The sequence below is a fragment of the Equus asinus genome, chromosome 16, assembly GCF_041296235.1.
Source record: "Equus asinus isolate D_3611 breed Donkey chromosome 16, EquAss-T2T_v2, whole genome shotgun sequence".
Taxonomy (NCBI): domain Eukaryota; kingdom Metazoa; phylum Chordata; class Mammalia; order Perissodactyla; family Equidae; genus Equus; species Equus asinus.
In genome coordinates, this window is record NC_091805.1 from 34367484 (window position 1) to 34391909 (window position 24426).

The window sequence follows — 24426 nt, forward strand, 5'->3', positions numbered from 1 at the left end:
CTTAACCACTCGGCCACGGGGCCAGCCCCTGGATGTATCTTTCTAAAGTACAAATCATCACATTATTTCCCTGATTAAAATATTTTCCTGTTTAAAATATTTTTCATATTTAAAATCTTCTGTTTTTACAATCAAGTCCAACTCCACAGCATATCACTCAAAGCCCATTAGAATATGATTCCTGCTTACCTCTCGAGCATCATCTGCCACTTACATGCACACATTCTTTGTTTTCACCATTGAGAACTCTTTGCAGTGTCCTAGATGTTTAGGTGGCTTCATGTCTTCAGACTGTCCCACCGAATGCTTCCTCTGTGCTCCTTCCTCATTTTCATCTAACCACCCCCTTCCTGTCCTTCAAAACACAGCTCCATTATCAAACCCGCAGTTGACCTATTAGGCTTATCTACTTTCCGCATGAGACTATAAGATCATTGTGGGCCAGATCTGTATCTTACTAGACCTTATAACCCCTCTGCTTAGCAAACAAAAAAAGGTTCTTGAATTAACTAATTGACTAATTAATAATTAATTAATCTGTCGACTTCCTTCAATTTCCAACCTTAAACCCAACTACTCCTGAACATAAGTTTGCAAATGCTGGATCTTCTGGTAGGTCAGCCTTTGCCGCTCCTCCCCAATTTTGGCTTCATACTTCTGTCTTAGTGCTTTAAGGATTTACCCAAGTTCCACCTTACTAAGAGGCTAATAAAAGACAGCAGGAATATCTTGGGAGCTAAGCCTCACTAGTGGGTAAGGTCTGGGTCCAGTTTTCATATCCAATGTGCCCTAGGCATATGTGTTTCCATAAATAATTCACCAACACCCACCTCTGACCCTGTTTTCTCGGCCCAGTTTGTGCATCGGGCCATGGCCTGTGTCTCCGTCTCTACTACGGAAACACTCTACAGAAACATTGCAAACCTACCACGATCCTTTTTGTAATTTGTCCTAAGTTCCTCTGGAATACTGGAGCTTATTTCTCACACCTTCAGTCATTGGTTGGGGTTCTCAACCAAAACGATTTTTTGGAATCCCCATGGCACCTCATCTGTATTCAAATATTGCCTCTGGCCTAAGTTTTTTACACTTCTTTAGCCAACAGAGATTGTTTTGGGTTGAGATGTCAAAACCAGGAGTGGTGATGAGGGGTGGGGAATGAAGACTAAAATATCAGAAGATGCAGCATAGGCAAGTTCATGTTCAGGAGTAGTCTAGTCTAGGGTTGGATATTGGAGTGTACTATACGTTGAACAGCAACATACTCATCAGATCAGTTCTATAGACTGATCAAGCCTGCACAGAACTGCATGAAAATACCATCCTCCCTTTCTCCACTGCCTTTTTGGTCAAAAATGAGCATGCTCCAGAGCCAAGCTTGCTTCAATTATGCCAAAAAGTTAATATCTCAGCACTTTTCAAGTTTAAATGTATTTAAGCCTCTGTAACAGAGCTGAATAAATACTGTTCTGGTTTTCAAAAAGAGGTGTAAATTAAATTCTAAAAACTGCAGAGCTTGATGACAACCCCCTACAAAACTCTAGAATGGATAACCTAAAAGATGTTTTATGAGAAAAGCAAATGCTCATCATTAAAAAAAAAAAAATGCCAATCATTAGGAGCAAGTTAGAGTCACAAATAACTTAACTATAGGCTAACTTCCTTTATCAGACTAACTTCCTTTATCAGACTAACTTCCTTTATTACTATAGGTTAACTTCCTTTCATCAGACTGGTTTATCAGAAGCATGCCATTGACATAGCACAACTGGCTTTCCAATAACATATATCAAATTTAGTGTAGTTATACAATATTCCTGCTTGTATTTTAGGATAAAGTGGATGGTCTGTGATGAGGGGAGTCATTCCTTGTCCCCACTCTTGCCTTTTAGCACTGCTTTGATACTCTTAGTTAAGTGTTTCATGGAACATGAAGCATTTTTTTAACTATGAAAAAAGTTTAATATCAGTCATGATAACCATAGCTGCAATAATGTAATACATCTAATAAATTATCTGACAAGGTGTGAGGTCTCAGCTGTAGGCTAAGTTGTGCCCACTGCTGGATTTAATGGATTTAAGCTTGTCTAAGCTTATTTGGGAAACTACATGGGCAGGCCCCACAGAACTCTCCTTGTATGAGGAGCTGAGGTACCTCCTGAGAGAGAACTTATTCTAAAGGAATCAGACGCAACAAGCTGATTCAGTGACAGAACTTGGCAAGAGCAGAGGGACAATTCTGAGCACAGAGTGGTGCTTGTCAATTATATTTATTTCCAAGAACAGTCTCCTAGGACTTATATTGCAGTCCTGTGAAGAGGGGAGTGATGTAAGTAAAACCAAAGATCTGTGTGTTAATTATCTATTGCTGCATAGCAAATTAGCACAGATTTAGTGGCTAAAAACAACACTTATTTATTCTCACAGAATCTGGGCACAGCTTAACTGGGTCCTCTGCTTCAGGGTCTCTTGTGAAGCTGCAATCACGGTGTTTGCCAGGGCTGGCGTCTCATCTGAAAGCTCAGCTGGAGAGTTATCTGCTCCCAAGTTCACACAGCTGTTAACAGGATTCAATCATCTATGTCCTGTTGGCCTGGGGGGCATCTGTTTCTTGCCAGCTGATAGACAGTAGCTGCCCTCAGTTCCTTTTCACCATGCCTCACCCCCATAGCTGCTTGCTTCATGCATGCCAGCCCAGAAGACATTCAAGAGAGTCTGCTAGCAATCTGGAAGTTACGACATTATGTAACGTAATTGGGGAAGTGCCAGCCCACCACCTCTGCCATATTCTCTTGGTTATAAGCTAGTCACAGGTCCCACCCACACTCAAGGTTAAGGGGCTACACAAGGCATGAATATCAGGAAACAGAGATAATTGAGACCATTTTAGAGTCTGTCTGTTTCAAACTGATGTATCAAAAACTAAGTCATTGCAGTACCAGCAGCACAGCGTTTGTACTGCTTTAACAAACTGCAGCATAGGGAAGAGCAACATATTTAATAATGGGACCTCATTGTAAGTCTGAGGACACAGGTAACCTAGAGGGGACTTAGGAGCCATCTGAGGCTGAAGGACACTAAAACAAACTTACAATTCTTTGTGTGTTGGCTTAGGACCAGGCTTAACAGGAAAACACTCAAGTTTGAATTCAGTAACTGTAAATACCCACGTGGTGGCAGTAGATGCCAGGAAATTCCAAGTACTGTGCACAACTGCAAGCACAGAAGGGTAAATTTATCTTCCTCTGTGGAAACCCACATTTTCCTTTCTGAGTGATCACTGAAAGGAGAGGGAGGTAACTAGTATCTTTCTACCCACCCACCCTCAAAGCACTACCCCTAAAGCATTCCTCCTGAAGAGTGAGGACTCAGTTCACTGTAATCCTCCACAACTCCTAGGACAGTAGTAGGGAGATTAGGGAGGGGGAATGAGGCCCCCTGAAATAGGTACTAATGAAGACATCTCCCTTCAAGTACTAACAGCCAAAGATTTCAGAGCTACGTTAACCAAAACAATGTCTTACTTGGGCTGGTGTAAAGCCAATCTGGTTCAGAATTTACGCCACTGGGGAAGTCCCAGGAGGAAAAAAGAATCAAATAAAAGGGGGAATATTATTTCTACAAATGAGAGACACTAAGGAGAAAGGCTTAGTGTTATATACACATGCTTACACACACATACGCATGTATTCACACCCATACTGAACAGAAATTCATAGTTCTATTACCCAGTAAGAGTGGGTCGAACTGGCATTAATAAAACAGGAGGTAACTCTATAGATTAGAATGCTCCAAAGAAGTTTTATTATCAGGGAAGTTTTATTATCCGAGTTTATGTATAAACTCAGAAATCTTAATAAGATTCTTTCTGATTATCCTATATCTTCTTAATAATCCACACCCAGAGAGGCTGATACCCAGCAATGTTGGGATTTCTTTAATCTTGGGATATTCTACAAGGGTGGCTTGCTTTGCAGAAGTGAACATGCCTCATATCTTTAGGTTCTTTTTCTAGGTAACAGAACATTCCCTTCTGTTAACAGATGGGCCAAAAAGGTAGAAAGTTGCAAGTGCCTTATCAAACCTGAACAGTCGTGTTTGGTTTTATAGAAATGACAGTGGTTAAATAGCTTGCCTTGGAGGGATGATAAAATCTAACATTATCCTCTCCCATCTATATTCCCATCCAAGTCCCAGTAACATGCAATCATTTAGGAGTTACTAATTTGAGCAAAGATCTGAATTAACTGAGAAGGTAAGCCATGCAGAAATATGGGAAGAAGATTATTCCAAGATGAGAAAGCAGTAAGAGCATGCTTGTGGTTTTCAAGGAATGGCACGATGGGCAGTGTGGTTGGAAGGCAATGACAAGGGGAAAGTGTGGGGGGCCATGAAGTCAGAGGGAGAAGTAGGCCCAGATTTATAGGGTCTTCTAAGCCACAGTAAGGGCTGTGAATTTTACTCTAGGTGTGATGGAAAGTCAGGGGAGGTTTGTGAGCAAAGGAAAAAACACAATTCATGGTTTTAAATGATCACTCTAAGACATATTCTAAATGTTACATATAATGTTTATGATATCCATGATTCATCTTTATCTAGAGGCCTGGAGTAGGAAACAGCAGGACATGTGATGAGGTCTGAATTACAATATATTTTGAAGGTAGAGCTGACAGAATTGGATGGATTCAGTGTGGAGATGGGAAACATAGAACCCAGAATTATTTCAAGGTTTAGGTGGATGAGGAAAGAGTGTAGCATGTTAGGGAGAATATAAAGATTTGGTTTTGGGCAAGTTAAATTTGAGATCCCCAGACAATTGAGAGTCATTTCAGATCTAGAACCAGCAGAATTTGGTGACTAGTTACATTAGAGTTAGCAAGGAGGAGGGAAGCAGAAAGAATCCATATTCAGTCAAATGTCTCTCAAGCTTGCTGTTTGTTTGGCTCTCAGAAGATCAATTTCTAACAGCTTCAGGTACATCCAGATACAAAACCAATACAACCAGAATTGAGAATCTCTGGTTTACAAAAGGCTAACAAACTCAGAATATTTTCCTGCAATAACTGTAATGTGTCAAGTAAATGCGTCTGGTTCATATTTAGCTATAATTATAATTCAGCTATCATAGCCATTGGAAAAGACATTTTTTTTCCCTTCCAAGTGTTGTTCACAATTTCCTTTGGATTATGTAGCTAAAAAAGGAACATCAGGGGCCAGCCTGGTGACGTAGAGGTTAAGTTCGCATGTTCCAATTCAGCAGCCCAGGATTCGCAGGTTTGGCAGATCCCAGGTTCAGATCTACACAACACTTATCAAGCCATGCTGAGGCAGGTGTCCCACATATAAAATAGAGGAAGATGGACACAGATTTCAGCTCAGGGCCGATCTTCCTCAGCAAAAAGAGGAGGATTGGCAGCGGATATTAGCTCAGGACTAATCTTCCTTAAAAAAAAAAAAATTATATTAAAATCACTGCCAGCATGGTTACCCCAGATTCACTGCAGGCTCTGAATGGATACTGGATGTAATAACTATTCAATGAGCACTTATTACAAGTCTGCATTCATCACTGTGGGAGGATGACAAAAAAGAAATTGTTCTTGCTATGGATGATCTTACGACCAAGTTCAGAGACCAAGAATAACAGGAAACAATTAGAAAACAAAGCCAGAATTGTGTGGTATTCACTGCAAGTTAAAGTAGGGTGAATTGAAGAGAAACGATAGTGTGGGATGGAGTAGTTAATGAGTGTTTCATGAAGGAAGTATGCTTGGCATTAGACATTGAAAACTGACAAGCAAAGGGATGGGTACTTTATTTCAGATGAAAGAATGTGAATACATAAGCTTGGAGGGCATTGGAGTGATGAGGAGACAGGCCTGACTAAAAAAGAGAATATGTTTATGAGGACACGGGGCAGTAAAGATAAATGACAGAAGTACAAGTTGCAGTCCCCAACTAGCAAACAATGCACAATTATAAGCATACCCCAGCTTCCTTAATACCACACATACAAACATCTCGTGCTCAAGCTGATGACCTTGCTCCTTACCTCCCTGAGAAACTTGAAGGAATCAGAAGAGAAAAGCATCCCTAACCTCCTACCTGAATCACATCATCCTACCTGACCAGCATTTGCGCCCTGTCACTCTGCCTTCTCTCCTGTCCTGAGCACGAACTAGAGGTGTTCCTATCTGTGGCTAATTCTTCCACCGTCCACCAGGTTCTTTTTCTCTCACTCACCCAAGGTCGTCAGTCAACCAATTCTCCCTGTGCAGAATTTTTCCCATTTGCCTCTCCAGATCCATTTTCCACCTTCCCCTACCCTGCTCTATGCCAGGAAGTCTGACCTGAATCAACAGGTTCCCCTGTCCTCTGGCTTCCAGATTATTTTGGCTAATGAGAAGGATGGTGGTCCCAGGAAAGGACCAGGGATGGTAGGAAAGAGGAAAGTGAAGGTAAGACATTTATTGTTCCAGCTCCCTCCCCATGGGCTGGCTCAATGGGACAAATAGCTCTCTGCACACAGGTCTCATTCTCTAGGTTCTGGTACCCTTTCCCCTCCCCTTGCCTCTTCATGTCAAAAGATGGTATTGATGCCAAACCATAACTCATCCAAGGTATTGCAGTATCCCTGTGTTTTCCTTATGTCCTGACCACAATTTTGTATAATAAATAATCCTGTTTAAAATTCTCTTCAAATTACTCCATTTGTGTGTACCGTGTGCTTCTTGCCACGTCCCAGACTGATACATCCCCCTTTTCTCTCCTACACCATCCATTTTTACCTTTCTCTCAAGTCCTACTGATAGTAAATAGGCATGCTGTTTATGCTGAAAAATAAAAGTGCTGTTTTTTCTCACATATTAAAAATAAAAATGAGAGTCCTAACCCCACATTCCTCCTCTAGCTACCACATCATTTCTCTGTTCCCATTTAGGGCAAACTCCTTGAAAGAGTTGTCTTACTAGCAGTCTCAGTTCCTCTCTTTCTCCACCTCACAGGGTTTCAGCCCCACCAGTCCTCCAGATCTGCTCTCACCAGGTCACCACTAAACCTCAATTCTTAGTCCTCCTCTTACAGGGCATATCAGCAGCAATTCCCTCACTGATAGCTCTCTTCCCCCGGAAATCCTTCCTTCAATTGTCATCCAGCATACCACGCTCTCTTGTTTTTCCTCCAAACTCCAAACTGATTGCTTCATCTCAGTTTCCTTTTCTTTCGTTTTTTTCCCCCAACCCCTTAATGTTGGCATGCCTCAGGGCTGACATTTTGAAACTCTTCTCTCTCTTTTTTTTTTTTTGGCAAGGAACAGTGACCCTCAACCAACATCTGTTGCCAATCTTCCTCTATTTGCTTGAGGAAGATTGTCCCCAAACTAACATCTGTGCCAATCTTCCTCTATTTTTTGCATGTGGGATGCTGCCACAGCATGGCTTGATGAGCAGAGTGTAGTCCATGCCCAGGATCTGAACCCACGAACCCCAGGTCTCTGAAGCGGAGCACGCAAACTTAACCACCATGCCACTGGGTTGGCCCCTTTTCTCTTTTCTATATGCATTATAGTGGGGCTATCACCCAGTCTCACGGGTTTTAATCCCATTTATAATATCAGGACTCCCAAGTTCATATTAGAGCCTCAGATTGCCTCACTGAACACCAGATTCCTACATCCAACTGCCTTTTGATATCCCCACTTAGATGTCTAATAAATATCTCAAATTTCATATGTCCAAAACTAAACTCCTGATCTTCCTCTCCAAACTTACTCCATCTATAATTTTCCTCACCTCTTTTAATGGCAACTCCATAGTGCCAATTTCTCAGTCTAAAAATTTGAAGTCAGGATTGACTCCTCTCTCTTTCTCACATCCAATCCATTATTGGCTCTCCTTACAAAATATAACCAGAAGTTGACCCCTTCTTACCACCTCCACTGTTACCATCTCAGCTGGATTCTTGTGACAGGGCCCTAACTAGTCTCTTATACCTTTGCCCCCCTAGGACTACTGTCAACAAAGTAGCCACAATGACAATGTTAAAATGCAAGTCAGATCAGGTCACTCCTCTGTTCCAAAGCCCCCAGTGGTGCCCTGTTTCACTCAGAGTAAAAGCTAAGTCCTTCCAATTGTCTACAAAACTCTACACAATCAAGCCTCTTGTTCCCTCTCTGACTTTCTCTCCTGTTCTGCTCCAGACACATTGGCTCCTCAAACTCCTCTGGCATGGTCCTGCCTTAGGGCTTTGTACTGACCAATTCCATTTCCTGGTACACTCCTCCCCAAGATGTAAACATAGGTCACTGTTGCACCTCTGTCAAGTCTTTGCTGTAATGTCACCTTCTCAACAGGCCTACTCAACCTTCCCATTTAAGTTGCAAGCCACCCTTACTATCCATTGGCACCCTCAATGCCCTTTATATTATTCACTTATTACTTAACTCGTTATATAATTGACTTATTTATGATATTTATTATCACTCTTCTATATTCACCCATTAGAATTTAAGAGCCACTCACTAGAATGTAAACTCCAAAAGATATATCTCCTTGCCTAAAATAATGGCTTAGCATATATTAGGTAATCAATAAATATTTATTGAACTATTGAATGAGTGAACATTTATTGAGTACTGGGCTGGACATTTTCCACTTGCCCCTTCAGCTCCATTCTCCACTTTGCTCTATGCCCCAAGTGGCAGATCTCTATGGACTGCCTCAACAAGTGCCAATATATTATTCCATTTAATCCTAATAACAAGTCTGTAAGGGAGGTAATTTTTATCATACCCAATTTATAGATGAAGATCAGAGGCCAAGAAGGTTTAAATAGCCTCTCCTTGAATCCAGACAGTCTGATGTAGAGGCCATTAATTCACAAGCCCCACTCATGCATATCAATGTCTCATGATGAAAAAAAGGAATCTGGAAGAGACAGAAATATTTCAGGAAACTTAAAAAAAATCAAAGAGTTAAGAGAAGATATTCCCATCCACTTAAAAAAAAATGTTTGATATGAATAAGGAATAAGCAAGGGACCAGAAAGAATTCTTGAAATTAAAAAATATGAGAGCCAAAAGCAAACATTTAAATAGAAATTGTGGAAAATAAGGTTGAAAGAAGGAAGAAAGTTCCAATGAGTAGGATGAAAAATAAGCAATCAGATGGACTACATGGAAGAAACAATAAAAGATTTAGAGGATTGGGTTAGAAGACCCAATATCTGATTAATAGAAAGAGAGAGAGAGAAAACGTAGATGAAGGATAGTCTCAAAACAATAATAAAAGAAAATTTTTCAAAACCAAACTGCGCTAATCTGCAGATTGAAATTGGCTTACCACATGGCCACCACAATGAATGGTCCCCAGAGAGAAGATAGGGTATGCTTCTCAGAACAGAACCACCTCAGATAAAGGCGGTCTTCCGCTCACAACAGCTCCTCCTGGTTGGGAACTCCATCGGTTGGCTCAGCGGCCACCAGAAAAGTCCTGGGCTCCTGCTCTTCATCCATGTTCCATGCTTCTTTCTGAGGAGCTTCAACAACTTCTGTGTCCTCTTCAACCGGATATGATAAGGGATTGTCTCCTTGTTCCTTTAGGTATACTGTGCCAGAGTCTTCTCAAGCCCCATAAGCCTGGCCTAATGCAGAGGGACTCTCTCGGAAATTTCTAGACTAGAAATAGGCACCAGTCTCTATATTCATGTTTGCCCTAATCTCCAGGGGACACAAGCCAGACGCCCAAAACTTTTCATCACCACAGTTCCAGGGTAGACCTACAGGTTCTGCAGCTCATCAAGCATCCACGTGAGAAACAAGATGCCCCTCTCCCCCTTCTAGCAGGCTTACCAATCTTTTCCATTAAACTCTCTGACAAAATTCCACCTGCCCAGCCTTCCTTCAAGCCCTGGAAGGCAGGTGTGAGGCTTCGCTGGTAGCTCTCTTCAGAATATGGAGAACTAAGTGCCTCTGGTCTTCACATCTGTGCTCTATCTGTAATTCTGGGATATGAGGAAAAATCTCACTTCACATCCTGTTACACCTGGGATCCTGAATTTAACCCAGGAGACCAGCCAGGTGAAGTCCCCAGGGCCACCGTGGGGCAGCCTAGAGAGTGATCAGCCCCGAGCGTAGCAGAGGAAAGAAAGTTCCAGGAGGGAGTTCTCTGGGAACAAAATGATGACAGAGGAGGCCCTGGGATTATTTAAGGATAAATTTGCTGAATATGATGCAGTGTATTTTGGGGGAGAAATACATTAGATGTTTGAAACTGACTCTACAAGATTTTCAAAAAGAAATTTGCCATCTGTTGGATATGACCCGGCGGTGGGCTGGATTGAGAAAAGAAAGAGACAAAACAGATAAACTCAAGCCTTCCACTCCAACTTCAGAGGGGTTCTGGTTTCATCTGGATAAGGGAGTGCCCTGCCATAGCTTAGTTTTATCATGACTAGCATTATTATTTTGGCTGCCCTATGCTCACAGAACAAGAGGAAATAGAAGATAATCTTGGAATGTTTTTTTGGTGTTTTTGTGGGGTCTTTTTGGCTCCACGAAGTCAGTTGAACAGCCCCTTTAGTTATGTATCTATGAGGCCAATATACCCTCAGCTCTGGTACATGGGAATTCATTATCCTCTTAGCAAAGTGAGCCTCTCCTCTTATTTAGTACAGCCATAGGGAGGGAAATTTTGCTTAAGGAAACTTGAGACCCTCTGCAAGGGATGAAAACAATATCCCACTGCCTTTTCTCTAAGATTTGGAGTCAGGGAGCCTGGATTGTACAGATTCAGGCTAGTCACCCAGAAACTCAGTGAGTTTTATGAACTAAGGTTATCACGAAAGCATAAGGGGAGGACCAATATCCAGCACTGAGCCCCAGAACCGAGCCACTGGAGGAAACACAGTGATTTTTGAGTCCATGAGGCAGTGTATGATGGGATCTGCCCTAATCCAGCCCAACTTGGGGCAAATATGCACGCAGGGGAGGTCACTGCATGTATTTCAAAGATTAGTTACTGAAGTCTGATATTAGGGGCCCAGGCTTACTCCGAGAGAAAGTCCATGAAGTGGCAGACTCCAAAATCTAAACTGAACCTGCTCTCCTGGATAGATCTGATAGATTCAAACCCCAGGAAAATGGTTGGGGGAAGAACTAAAAAGAGCAATCACTCTGGAGTTATGATCAGTTTGAATAGACCCTTTTTCTCCAAGAATAACACAAGGGACGTGAGGTTGCCTATCCTCAAAAATCAGCTACTGCTGGTGTTCCAGCCCCGGGGCAGCCCTGGAGCAGCGACTTAGCCCCAGTCACGTCGGGGAAAATTCTGAACTGAGGACAGGCACCTCCAGCGAGGACTTGTCAACAGGACAGCATCAAGATGGCCTGGATCAATCCCACCCTCACTCCCACTTGTTCCTAAGTACTGAAGTTCACAAGCATGCCAGGACAAATAAAAGGGGGGCCTTGAGGGAAATGAACCAGAACTGCTGCCAAGATAGCCCTGTAGATCCCCCTGCTCTGTTCTATAGCACTAATGGGAGCTATTTTCACCCCAGACTAACACGTTCATCTCAAATACATTGTTTAAATATTAGAGTTTGAAAAGAAGTTTTCACAACTGAGAATAAGCGGGCCAACAGTGTTCTTCCGCACTCTCAGGCAGCCTCCATCCCCTTGATACAGCTGTCTGCTGAAATCTGCCAATAGGACAGTTAAAAATAGATGGCCAGCTCCTGTAAAGGACTTGCATGATTGACTTAAATAGTCTTCCATATTTATCTGTCTAGATCAGTTGTCTCCAAATGTTTTTGCTTGTGTACCCTTAAAAGAAATTTGAGAAACTATGTATCCTCCATGAATTTTTTCAGTTGACCACCTAATATTTTTAAAAGTTTATTTATCCATAGAATAATATTACTTTATTGCTACAATGAGTCAGGATTCAGCTATTCTTGTTTTTCATTTATATTTATAGCACTAAAAAACCTTATTCTTATACAGAAATATGTGAGAATGGAAGTTTTGTTAGCAAAACTTAAAATATGCTAAGTATATATTTTGCATCTGATAATTAGAATAACATATTAACATTGGTGTTTTGTGAAGGTCTCAGCCTATCAGTAAGCAATGTTGTGGTTGGACCAGCCTTTGTGGTTCTCACTATGATTGCAAGACGCCTTTCAGCTATAACCATCAGGAAACTTTGAAAAACTAAAGGTTTGTTACTTACAGGACCTGGAAATTACACAGCATACCTAGGGCCACACAGCAAGGTTGTGGGTAGAGAGAGAGCACATAGGACAGGCCTGGGGTTCTGTTTTTATTGGGGTCAAGGTTGGGAGCCTAGGATTTCACAGGCTCATTGTTTGTTGGTGAATTTAAAACATAAGAGTGGGCACATAAAGCACAAGGAAGAGAAAAAACAAGTGGCCCAAATGGTCAATTATTGAAATCAACCAACATCTCTAAAACAAAGGAGCCTTGGGGTGGGGTTGGGGGGGGCAATGTTTTTATTGGAGGTAGCCATCTTTGAAGTGGATGCCTCAACAATCAAAGATTAAGTCAGCCACTTGCATTACAAAAAAAAAGAAAACTCAACTTTCAGGGCTTACATTATAGAGAGAGAAGAATTAATCTTAATTTAATAAAGCTGGTTTTCTAAAGTTTACAGCACTATATTGTAGGTCATATTTTTTTAATATTTTGTTCTACATCCCATATATATTTATATACATCCTGCTTTTAAGAGCATAGAAAGCAATGACGAGAGAAACAGAGAGAAAGAGAAAGAGAGAGAAAAGTTATCAGGTCGAGGGATGAAGTCAGGTTTTGTTCAGCCTGAAGCCTATATAACACGAGGTGCAGACTTCTTCTAAACAATACCACATTATGAATAAAAAATTAGATATTGTTGACGAAAATAATCCATAGCCAATCTATAAATCAAAATTGGGGTGAGTTTATTATGAGTCAGATCTGAGAACTAGCTTAGCCTGGTGCCTTCCTTCCCCAAGGGAGGAAGGGCACCAGAGAAGTGGAGTGTACAGAGTCGTTATATACCATCTTAGAACAAAGAGCATATATCACATGATAGGAATGTCCCTTTTACAACAGTCACGATTGCCAAGCCGGCACAGTACAGCTATTCACACAGCAGGTAGCAGGTCTGCTGTCTGGACCTGGGTGGTCAGAGGGTGGGTGCAGCAATCCATTCCTAGCCTCGGGAAAGATGCTTATCCTTAAGGAAATGCCAATGTGGGGGAAGTTAAATCTTTATCTTAAAGCCATTTATTCTTGTCTTTGGGACATAGCAAATGCTTAAAGCAGATGCACAATGCATGCCAACAGCCATGCCAGCCCCTTTTGGAAAAAACGTCAGGCCAAATTAGATTTATACCTAATAGCTTCCTCACATACTCCAATATATCCTATTGCTTGCCATTTGTTTATCAAAAAAAGTAAATATTTATATGAGAACAAAATCACAAATTATAAATTTTTAAAGGATGATAAATTCCACAAACATCATATACTCTAGAAAATACATAACAATAGTATTAATTAATATCTCTATAACACTTTTTCCATAGTTTTTGGCTGGATACTTTTAATCCCCTCTTCAAATGACAGTGCTTTCTTATATCATTTTCTATGGGAAAAATAGAAAGATAGTTAAGACTTTCTTTCAACATAGTTAATAGATTTTCTTTTTCATTTTTGATAGTTTACAAAAGCCTCCTTCTGTTTCATCATAACTGGTAATTATTGGTTAAGCCACATCTATCATTTCCTCCCAGTTTCTTACTCAGGAGGTGCTTCTTGCCAGGGTAAGCCCTTAGAGACTCCAGCCCTTGAATTGGCAAGGCTATGGCTACAGCACCGGGGCCAGCTTTGCCAGGTCCTCCCTCTCCCTCTCTCTCACCCACCTGAGTTGAGTGTAATGTGTTGCTCTGACATGACTCCCTCAGGAGTAAGTCATTCTTTGACAAAAGTAAGAATATGAAAGAGGCAAAGTAGTCACATAGAAATCGTCAGCAGTGCAACTGTGCCATACTTTTGAATTTGGAACATCCCAACAAGAGTCAAATTATTCCTTTTTTAATACTATGCCTCACCCTTAACAGGTCTTCATATAAGGCTGGAAAAGGCAATGGCCTATGAAAGTTTAGGATTAAAAGACATTTGTCCAACGCCAATATTTTTATTGTACCTCTGAAGTTTTTATACCCCAGATGATGCATCACGGAAGATTTGGGATGGATAATAGGTATTCCTTTCTTTTGAAAAGTGGGGAAATGGTGACTGTGAAAGAGAGTTTGGACAAGGACAGAGGAGAAATAGGAGAACATCAATGTATGTTCTCCAGTTGTTGGGTGTATTATTCTCTGAGCCTATACTGTTCTCTGATTTAAGCCAACATCAATAGAGTTACTTGCATTATTAAAACCTTCTATATCTTTACTAATATTTTATCTGCTTAACCTATCATTATTTGTGAGATATGTGTTGAAATATTCCACTGTAAGTGTGGATTTGTTGATTTTTCCTCATAGTTGTATCCATTTTTGCTTTATAAATATTGAGTATATTTTATTGTATATATGCAAGTTTAGAATTGTTGTATGTTACTGGTGATTTGAATCTTATCCTAGCACTTATGGCATTGTATTATAATCATTAGTTTACTTGTATGTTTCACCCATTAGAGTGCTGGCTTACTGAGGAAGGGTCAATGTTTGACTCATCGGTGAATACCTGGTACCACTATGAAAGATCAGGCTCTCATTACCTCTTTCCTGACTATTAATATAATCTCCTAACTAGACCAGAACTAAGCTGCCAATTTCAGCCCCTCAAAGTCCCTGTCAGAGTAATCTGGGAGAACAGCTCTGATCATTTCACTCCTTTTCAAAATTTCAGGTTCCTATTGCTCCGGAATAAAGTATAAACTCCATACCTCATCATTATAATTTCCCAATGACTTGAAATTAGCTTATTTTCTACTAATTTTATTCTCACATATGAGAGTAAATCAAACTGAAATCTTCACTAGCCCCACACAGATCCCGCATTCCCGCTGCTTTCCACATACAATATTCAGATCATGGTATAATTTCCTTTCCCACTCTGCATATCCAAACTCTTCAAAGCCAATCTTAAAAGCCTCCTCCTCTGAAAGTTTCTGGCATATTCATCCAAATAAAAATATTTTCTCCTTCTTTTGAATCTTATTGCGGACTGGATGTTTGTGTCCCCTTAAAATTCGTATGTAGAAGCCCCAACCCCCAATGTGACTGTATTTAGAAACAGGACCTGTCAGGAGGTGATAAAGGTTAAACGAGATCACAGGGTGGAACCTTAACTGGATACGGCTGGTGCACTTATAAGAAGAGGAAGAGACCCCAGAGCTCTCTTTCTCTGCCTTGTGATGACATAGTGAGAAGGCAGCTGTCTACAAACCAGGATAAGAGCTCTCGCCAGGAACAAAATTGGTAGGCGCCTTGATCTTGGACCTCTCAGCCTCCAGAACTGTGAGAAATATATTCCTGTTGTTTATGCTATCCGGTCCGTGGTATTTTGTAATGCCAGCCTGAGCTGACTAATACAAATGGTGGTATACTGCTTTATCGGTATCTCTTCAAGGCTTTAGATTTTTTGCATTGAATTAACGTTGCTCACGTGACAAGGCTGTTTCTTAAATTATCAATGTCTAATAATTCATAATGAATCAAAGAACCCAGTGACCTCAGTGTCAGGTAAATAATTCTCATATGCATGCTTACAGAGCCAGGTTTATTGGTCAGATTTATACTTATTTGGTATAAAATTGAGTCATCAAAAAATTGAGTCCTTGTGAGTTTGTTTACAAGACTTTCTGTGATACTTTAAAACTGAAATGGTTCAGGGCTGGCCCCGTGGCCAAGTGGTTAAGTTCACACGCTCCGCTGCAGGCGGCCCAGTGTTTCGTTGGTTCAAATCTTGGGTGCGGACATGGCACTGCTCATCAAACCACGCTGAGGCAGTATCCCACATACCACAACTAGAAGGACCCACAACGAAGAATATACAACTATGTACTGGGGGGCTTTGGGGAGAAAAAGGAAAAAAAAAAAAATTTTTTTTAATTAAAAAAAAAACTGAAATTGTTCGTTGTTATGTAATCCTTAACCTCTAAGACTAAGATGTTTGTTTTCATTTTCTGTTATGAAAAATTATATATATTTCTTATCTATTTAATGCAGGAATTTGAACTTGAATATATTTGGCAAGTTTGTACTATTTAACTCAAGGACTCTGACTTCACTGATTCTGTTATAATTAACTCAACGAGCATACAATATTGTTTAAATTCTCTTAGAATTAGGTAATCACCTATTTTCCTCCTGGCACAGGTTGTGCAAGTGAAAATAGTGAAGACTATAGTAGAATCATTTTAATAACACAATGCAGAATCTCTAATTTTTCATCTACACAAATGGTCTGTAGATCTTTTTAATATACTTTGCATTTATATAGCATTTCTTGTTCCCAAGTATTTTAATTTATACATTACTCTGACAGTTACTACATGCCTACTATACGTCATGAACTATGTTGGCACTGGGGAAAAAAATGATGAACAAAAATCATGAGAGAGACGTATAATTAAATTTTTAAAAATTACAGCCAACATTTACACAGTGCTTACTAGGCTCCAGGCACTGTTCAAAGTGTTGTATATACACTAAATCATTTAAGACTCACAACAACCCTTAAAGGTAGGTTCTATTACTATCCCCATTTTAAAGATGAGGAAACTGAAGCACCCAGATTCCAAGCCAAGCAATCTTGGCCCCAAAACCTCTGCTCTTAGCCACTCAACTGTACTCCACTGCCTCTCCAATCACACAAGTAAATGTAAAACTGCTACTGTGCTATGCGTAAGAAGGAGATGTACAAAAGCCATTAAAGTCTGCTTGAGTTGAGATCTGAAAGATGAGTTAAGTAGGTAGAAAAGGGTGAAGGCAGAGGGAACAAGTAAAAAAGCCCTGTTGTGGAGCATGGTGAGGACAAAGGACCGAACCATGGCTAGTTGACTCCAGCAGGAATGCAAGAGGGATGATGATGCAGGATGAGGTTGGGGAGGGTGGAGAGGTGTGAGAGGTAGCGGTGGAGGCAGATCATTTAGGCCCTTCCAGGACAATTTAAGGAATGTCATTTTCATCTTTATCTATATTATTCTGATTAAGAACTAATTTTCCACTTCAAAAGGTAGAGCTAGAAGCAGATATTTTTACTCTAACTGCTATCACAGTTATCACATAGAGATAAAGATTCACAAGCGATAGACAAATTATTGTATTTAGTGCTTTTATGTTACTGTTGAAAGGGTTGGCTGTTCACCATCCTGAAGCCAGTTCATCATAGCTGGAAGCAGAAGTATAAAGATGGAAATTAAAGCCCTGGTGTGGATGAGATTCCCCAGAAAGAGAACAGAGTAAGAACAGAATACCAATATTTAATTGTCAATTGGCAGAAGATGAACCTGCAAAGGATATTTTTAGAAAGAAAATAAAAAAGAGAGAGAGAGAGAGACGGGGAGGGAGGGAGGAAGAAACAAGGAAGGAAGGAAGAAAAAAAAGAAGGAAGGAAGGGAGAAGCCAAGAGGTAAAGGTAGAATCAAAAGAATGTTAAGTCATTGGAGGTAAGAGAAAAATGTTTCAGGAAGGGAGAGGTTAACAATGTCAGATGCCACTGAGATATCAGGTATGATAAGAAATGAGATTTAGCATTGTGAAAGTCATTGGTAACCTTAACAGGAGCCATGAGGATAGAGCAATGATTCTCAACCAGAGGCAATTTTGCCCTATAAGGGTCATTTGGCAATGTCTGAAGACATCTGTGGCTGTCATAGCTGGTTGCAGTCCTTGGCAGATGCCTCAAAGAAGACAGAAGGCGAAGGGAGTTTAGGGTACCAGCAACATTATTATTGAACAATACATCATGGAATCTTAGCTGGACAAGGAGAGAGAGCTGTGAAGGGAGACAGATGGATTGGAAGAAAATGCATGAGTTAACACAGATAGGAGGACATTTTATCCAAAGCAAAACACAAATATAGCCAGTGACTTCAATCCATGTTACCGATATACAAACTGAGGTACGAACTGTCCAAAATTTGGGTATGCAGAACAACTCTTTGATTATCATCAATAAATGTGTTGTGCAAAATGGGTCCTTTTGTGGTGGCCACATGAAGTTTTACCAGAGCTCAGGATGAATTTTATAATATCATGTTGTAAGGGTTAAAAACTAGGGTTTAATGAGAAAACTCAAGGAATCAGTAACAACAAAAGTCACAGGTCATTTGTTTCTCCCATTTTTCCCATGGGGGAGTACGTAGGGGCCTGGGCCATCTGATGGACACTCAGTCCAGTATTCCAGGGAAGAGATCCCACCCCACTGTTGCTCTCCTTTCTTATAGGGCAAGCATGAGAGCAACCTTATCAGTAGAGATAGGCAGATAACTTAAACATGAGGCAGTCTGGATTGCATGCAACCTATTTAGAGGAAGTGACTGTGAAAACTAGCTGCCCAGCACCTCAGGACAGCGGAGACCATAGAAAGTTGTAATTCTACTAATATAATGTTGTATATCAATTATATCTCAACTAAAAAAGGAAATTTTTTAGAAAATTGTAGTTCCTGGAAGAGAGTAAAATAATGCCATCAGTCTTACAGGAAGCTGAGTTCAAGTGTGGCTTCTCCCACTGGTCAAAAGCTAATTCCTGGTTCCAGATGGCTCACTGTTTCAGGTAACTAAGAGTGAGCTCTCAGGGTCACTTTTATACAATCCCATTCCTTGTACCATGAAGTTTATGGATCACTCAACAAATGACATTTAGAATATTGTCGTAAGTATATTTCAGCAGACTTCTCTCACTTTGTTTCTTCATCCTGTGTGGTTTTTAGAGCAAAAGAAGAAACAGAGGATATGGTTTCAAAGTGAAGAGGGATCTTATGAAATAAACCATAATGTTGTTGGCACTTACCAACTAAAAAGGTTTAAGTGTAACTTACAGAGAGTATTTCTAAGTGTGACTTCTGATACACACACAAAAATAGTATATACATTAACCCCTAAATTTCAAAATGGCAACACATTCCATGGGAGTTTTTTCCTTTTATAACAGAGATGGAAAAAAACAGAAAACAAAGTTAAGAGAACAGAGAGGATAAAATGTCCAGTAAGGATTTTTCCTTAATTGGTTTAGAGTTCTAGAATAAAATAACTTATGGCTAAGACACAGAAAATATAGCTACTGCTGGGAGAGATGAAATTTCTGAGGTCCAAGATTTCCATAAGGTTGCAAAAAGTCAAACAAAACAGAAAGTTGAGCATGGCAGAGAAATCTATTGAGCAGTCCTGTTGGTGGTTTTATTTTTAAAGGCACTCTAAAGCTACCTAAAAATAAGCAATATTGAAATTAATGGCAACTCACCTTTCTGATAGAATTCAACAGTAAACAAGATGACAATACTTTAATGTTGTTGAGAGAGATGCCATGAGAAAGTCTTCAAGTTGATCAGAGAGAAAATATGTCCCCTGAAAGCTAGAAGTGATGCTTTGTGTCCAAAACCAAAAATCATCAAGGGGACAGAGGTGACAAATATGAGGAATGCAAAAGAAAAAATTCCCCCTTCTCTGACAAAATAAGAGAGGGACAGCTTCAGGCACACAAAGTTACACGATTTAGAATTTAAAAAGCATCCAACTGAATTGGCTAGCTGATGGCCCAGAGATTTCAGAAAAGTAGGAAGTAGAGGGTCCGTAAAAATGGAGATTTAGGAAGGCATGAACTTGAGACATAAAGGCACGACTGGTGCTTCTCAAACTTGAATGTGCTTGCAAATCACCAGGAGATCTTGTTAAAACGCACTCTCATTTAGTAGGTCTGGCATTAGGCCTGAGGTTCTGCATTTTTAATAAGCTCCCAGGTGATGCCAATGCTGCTGGTCCTTGGATCACACTTTGAACAGCAAAGTACTGATGATACCCAACTTAACACAGCATCCAGAGAGCCCAAATAGAAGCTCTCCACAAATTCATTCAGCCATCAAAAGGTACAGACCTTCACAAGATTAGGAAATTGGTGGCAATGGGAAACAGAGTGTGTTACCTTTACATATGAGTCATGGAATTAATTTTTGCTTTATGCTAATCAAACTTACTAGCATAAGTCATGAGAATACCCGTGCTATTTATAAGAATACCTGCGCTATTTATGAGATAGTCCTAGAAGCACTGATAAAGCAGTATGTGCTCACCTGGCAACATCCCATGAAAATGTACATGGAGGTTATTATAAAATGCCGTGGCAGCCATTTTACATAGAAAATGTGTGGAAACTTCACAGTTGTACCTCTGTGGATGCAGGTGAGCAAAGGATCTCACTTAAGTCTAAGGTAAAGCACATGCCTTATAAATTGAACCATGTACTCAAGTGCCGAAAGAGCACCGCTTCTTGCGCCTGCCCGCTGTGCTCTACCCAGCAGGGAGGACTGAAGACATTTGATCAGCGGATTGAGCCCTGCCAATCAGAACCATGCCCGGAATGTATCAAAGAGTCTAGAATTAACTCCTTTTCCCTATGTTTCACTTCCGGGGTGACATTCCCCAGCCTGTTAAATAGCAGCAGTCTCCTCCCCAAACCACACTCAATTCTCACTATTTCCCCTCAGTCTTTCTGACTAAGCAGCTACCCCAGTCTTGATTTGTGTTCCATTCCTGCAACTAAGACTGGAGCCTGGCAAAGAACCCTAGACAATATGGCTTCTGGGGCCCAAATACTATGCTTAGTCCTTGTAGTCCTCTATGACCTGTGGTCCAACTCCAGCTCCAAGAACAAAGATGCTGTCATTTGACTAAAAGTGTTAATTAAGGCTATGTTATCATGTCTCACCCAGTCAATTTGAATCCTCGCCTATTTATGCCAGCCTGGATGGGATCCATGCCATCTCTGAAATTACGCTTTTTAATTCTACAAAAAATTAGTTTTATGTCCTAATCTGTTCCCTTTGTCTCTACGTAATCCATAATATCTTGTGGTCACACCTAAAAATCAAAAAACCTGGAAATTAGTTCCTTACTACCATTGACTAGCCATATTATAATACCCAAATCACTTTACATTTCAGGACTTCATTTTTCTTATCTGTAACATGGAGTTAGTAACTGTCTTGTCTTCTTCACAAAATTGTTGTGAAGATTAAATGGACTAATGGACGCTACAATACCTTGAAAAGCTATAAAGCACTATATAAGTATCAAATACTATCACTGATATTGCAAGTTTAATTTAACAGATGAATAAACTACTTTTAAAAGCAACTTCTCCAAGCCTGGAGTAAAGAAGTGACGGTTAGCATCACATTCTGCTTCCTGAACCCGAAGAATTAAGCAGACAACTTGATCTGTAGTTATGCTACCAAATAAAATGCAACTAAGTTGCATAGGTTACAGTACTCCTCCAGGTACTGACTCACAAAACATGACAACTGAACTTGTCACAACACTCTGTGGCTCACTTATTCTTTGTAGAAAAACTAATCCTGTACTTCTATAATATTGATTTTTTCCATTTTTGATATTGTAAACCAATTAGATCATTATATTATAAGACAATGCTGAGTAGGTTCCCAACAAATATTATACTAAATAATTAAAGAGTTAAAGAACTTTGTCAACCCAGGGATGAAGCAACCTATGGTAGAATTGACTATAATTAATATGTGACCATACGAATTTTCATAGAGTCTATATTCATTTTTCAATATAGAAAATTTGGAAAATACATATAAAAAATATAAATCAGTTCCACAGTATTCATACACAAAAACATCGCATTATTTCACTAAATATTTCTCAGTAGTGCTGAGAAATTCCATTTTGGTCGAAGCTCATAGTATCTCAAATGACGAGCCTGATACAAGATACCTGGTAGGCTAGACACTGAAGGTAATAGTATTGAGAGTGGTGGTGAGAGTCCCCAGGGCTGAGCCTCGTAGTGGAGGGGACAGGTGTAAAGAGCATTCTTTTTTTTTTTTTTTTAAAGATTTTATTTTTTTCCTTTTTCTCCCCAAAGCCCCCAGTACATAGTTGTATATTCTTCGTTGTGAGTTCTTCTAGTTGTGGCATGTGGGACGCTGCCTCAGCGTGGTTTGATGAGCAGTGCCATGTCCGCGCCCAGGATTCGAACCAACGAAACACTGGGCCGCCTGCAGCGGAGCGCGCGAACTTAACCACTCGGCCACGGGGCCAGCCCCTGTAAAGAGCATTCTTAAGCTCACCTAGAACTCTGCCAGATCTACAGTGGACGACCAGCTCCTAACAGGAGTATTACGCAGCAGAAAGTACATTGTCAACTATAGACTAAGAATTGTAACTCTCTCCCATATCCTAGGGCCCCACATAGGTCCGTCCCCCAGGATTTCTGTGGACTCTATGGGAGAGACCTGTTGGGAATCTCAACGTGCCCAGTGGGTCTCCTCCCCTTACCCTCCCATGCCCCCTTGCATCGCTGAGTGAGGTCACGTCAGTGAGGGCATGCCAGGGCTTACTCTATTTACCGCTTAGAAAGCAGCTATCTCATGAGTCAGAGTGCCCAAAAGCCCTCTAAGTCTTCCTGAAATGCAGCATTATCACACTGTATCTAACAGAAATTCCTCTGATTTCTGAAATTTGGAGACTACTTCACTGTGGATTCTATTCCCAATGCAGATTTCCCCATATTTATGCATTCTAGGTTAGAGATCATTGTACAGATACAAAATTGAGGCTCTTAGAGTGACTTGTCCACACAACTAGTTAGATGTTCAGTAGGGTCTACCGTCATCTTACCTGACATGCACTTCAGTGTCCTTCCTTTTATATCAACTTGCGTCCTGTGCAGTCCAGATTAATGAACACAAGAATGTTGTTTGACATTTTGATTTTAATGTTACTGTTAAGATATACCATGAAGTGGGGCTGCCCTGGTGGTGTAGTGGTTAAGTTCACATGCTCCACGTCAGTGGCACAGTCTTTGCAGGTCCAGATCCCAGATGCAGAACTAGCACTGCTCGTCAAGCCACGTTGTGGTAGCATTCCATATAAAGTAGAGGAAGAGTGGCACAGACGTCAGTTTAGTGACAGTCTTCCTCAAGCAAAAAAAAGAGGAAGACTGGCAACAGATGTTAACTCAGGGCCAAACTTCCTTACACACACATACACACAGAAGATATAATATGAAGAAATTAGAAATCACCTCAAATTTTCATTACTTTTTAAAAAATTTATTTAACAATATCAAAGAATCAATAAGCCTTGAGAAGGAGAGAAAGAGAAGTCAAATGGATCCTAGAGAATATATTAAATGAATATGGCATGATTTACAAAATCAGTTCAAAGACTAAATATTGAATTTGTTCTGAATTTAATATATATTTTATATATTTGTACTTCAAAAATACCGTTACTAGCAAATTTCAGCCTCATATATTTTTAAAATGTAATCTTATTATGTTTGAACCTCTAAATAAATTCTTTCCAATAAAATACTTTAAAAAGAAAAAGAAAGCTTATTAGTATTTTTCTACATAACCAAAGAAGCAATCATTTGCCTTGACAGAACGTGTAACCTACGTTCACGGAACAAACTTTCCAAAGTGCTGATTAATTTAATTTAATCTTAAAGTTTTGCTGATTATCCACTATGCTGCATTCATGATATACAACCCCTTTATCACTGTGTAAGCAGGAAAATGACACCCACAGTCACTGTAAATTGAGAAGAGGGCTTTTTTTAAACCTCAGGCAATTAAAATAGATTGACCTTTGTAGTTATACTGTTGACCTTTCCTCTAAGTTTATTGAGTGGCAGTGAAATACTTCAGTCAAGTGTTCTGGTAAACTAAGTTATGTTGGTCACCAAACTGAGAATCTATACAGCAAGTATCACTCACAAATTACACTTCATCTAATTTTATTTTCAAACAATGTACTATGTGATGCTCTGTATAAAATAAAGACCTTCTGGGCCGGCCCCGTGGCACAGAGGTTAAGTTCACAGGTTCTGCTTCGGTGGCCCAGGGTTTGCTGGTTCAGATCCTGTTGTGGACATGGCGCCACTTGGCAAAAAGCCATGCTGTGGTAGGTGTCCCACGTATAAAGTAGAGGAAGATGGGCACAGATGTTAACTCAGGGCCAGTCTTCCTCAGCAAAAAGAGGAGGAATGGCAGCAGATGTTAGCTCAGGGCTAACCTTCCTCAAAAAAATAAATAAAAATAAAGACCTTCTTTGAGGGCTTAGTCAAAGTATCTCTATTTTCCAATTCTGGCTTTACAGTACTGTTTGGCCATCTACTCTCAGACAGTCTATCAACTTAACTTTTGAGAACTGAAGAATG

The 24426-nt window shown here is 40.2% G+C and overlaps 2 protein-coding genes across 6 annotated transcripts in view; one reads left to right on the forward strand and one right to left on the reverse strand.

Moving 5' to 3' along the window:
* Nucleotides 1–24426, reverse strand: part of FRRS1 (ferric chelate reductase 1) — a 101167-nt gene that overhangs the window by 70106 nt on the left and 6635 nt on the right. The window lies entirely within an intron of this gene.
* Nucleotides 15338–24426, forward strand: part of AGL (amylo-alpha-1,6-glucosidase and 4-alpha-glucanotransferase) — an 89970-nt gene continuing 80881 nt past the window's right edge. The window contains exon 1 of one of the 2 annotated variants that reach the window (XM_070486903.1): nt 15338–15492. The gene's annotated coding sequence lies outside the window, so the exon portion shown is untranslated. Of the gene's footprint in view, nt 15532–24426 lie in introns of both variants that reach the window. The other variant, XM_070486905.1, reaches the window with a different exon arrangement.